The 1649-nt window shown below is 34.8% G+C and overlaps 1 non-coding gene across 1 annotated transcript; it reads left to right on the top strand.

Moving 5' to 3' along the window:
- Window positions 1–1260: 1260 nt before the first annotated feature.
- Window positions 1261–1324, top strand: LOC115065336. Its single transcript, XR_003845112.1, has one exon. It is a non-coding gene; the product is annotated as a U7 small nuclear RNA (small nuclear RNA).
- Window positions 1325–1649: the final 325 nt, after the last annotated feature.

The raw sequence follows: 1649 nt of genomic DNA, 5'->3' as shown, positions 1-1649 counted from the left end.
CCTTTGTGTGGTTTAGGTATCAGAGTAATTGTGGCTTCATAGAATGAATTGGGTAGAGTACCTTCTGTTTCTATTTTGTGGAATACTTTGAGGAGATTTGGAATTAGGTCTTCTTTGAAAGTCTGATAGAATTCTGCACTAAACCCATCTGGTCCTGGGCTTTTGATCGAATACCCAGGACAAAGGTCAATTTATATTAGAAAGAACTTATATCAACTTATCATTTTAAAGCCTATACGTATGGGGAAGTGACAACTCCAGCATGACAAAGTCAGCAAGACACGAGCCTCCACAAGCTAGGCATAAGACTTGTTTCTATAATACTGTTTATATTTTACTTCATTTATCTTCTTCAAGAAACATTTTCTTTCTGTGCCAAGGTTATCAGGGAATGTTCTCCCTGCCAAGATTAATGATTCCATGATAATTTGAAACAACATAGGTCTGGGAGGTGAGTGTGTCTAATGTATTTTAGCAAAATAGTAAATACTGTGACCTTTAGGATAGCCCTTAAGGGCTATAGGAAGGAACTCTGAAAACTTTAGTTCAAGAACAGAACTTCTCATCTATGCTGTATGCTTCTTGGTCTGCAAGAACAGAGGCAGCTGCCCTATTGAGTCATAAAGGGAAAGGAATAATTAAAAAAAAAATAAAGGCTCATGATTTGAGTAATAAAAGAGGCTCCAGGATGTAAGGAGTGGTGATCTCATGGCAGGATCCAACCAGCTAAACTTATTGTTTGTGTTTACAAAGGTAGGCAGATCTCTGAGTTCATTTGCGATATATATATATATATATATATATATATATATATATACATATATATTACATGCATATATTATACATATATGTATATATACATATATTTTACATGCATATATATTACATGTATATATTATACATATATGTATATATACATATATATTACATGCATATATATATGTATATATACATGCCATCTTTTTCTATGAATCAAGGGGGATAAGGTTATAAAATGCTTGTTTGTGGGTTAATAAAAAGTGAATTTCGAATAAATGACTAAATTGATATGTAAATAAAACACTGGGCTTTTATCTGTGAGAGACATAAAGAGCTACCTAGAGAGAACTGCTTGGAGAATGAACACAGCTCTTTTAGAATTTTTTTTTAGCAGTTTTTTTCTGACTTTGTTTGGAAAACACACATACTCTCCAGAGAGTTTTTGAATTTTTTTTCTAGCACATTTTCTGACTTTGGTCAGAAGAAAAAAACTTTTTGGAGAGCTAACACAGCTCTTTTAGAATTGTTTTCTAACAGGTTTTCTTACTTTTGTTGGAAAACCAACAAGCTATCCTAGATAGCTATTACAGCTTTTTTTTTTTTTTTTTCTAACAGGTTTTCTGAACTTGGTTGGAAAACTCAAGAGCTATATCAAGCAGAGAGAACTATCTTAAGCATCTCAAGCTGAGAGAGCTGCCTTGAGCAGAGAGCTATCTGGAGCAGAAGACAGGGCCAAGAGCTATGTACAGAACTTTCTAGAGAGCTAACTTGAGCAGACTACAGAGCTGTCAGTTCACACCCCATCATTGTCTTCAAGTCATTTCTTCCACAACTCCCAAGCAAACCTTACTCGGGACCCCCTCTCCAAGCAAAGGCTAGTCCTTGACAAG

Source organism: Mus pahari, chromosome 13, assembly GCF_900095145.1.
Source record: "Mus pahari chromosome 13, PAHARI_EIJ_v1.1, whole genome shotgun sequence".
In the NCBI taxonomy this organism is placed as follows: Eukaryota; Metazoa; Chordata; class Mammalia; order Rodentia; family Muridae; genus Mus; species Mus pahari.
This window is presented reverse-complemented; position numbering and strand designations above follow the sequence as displayed.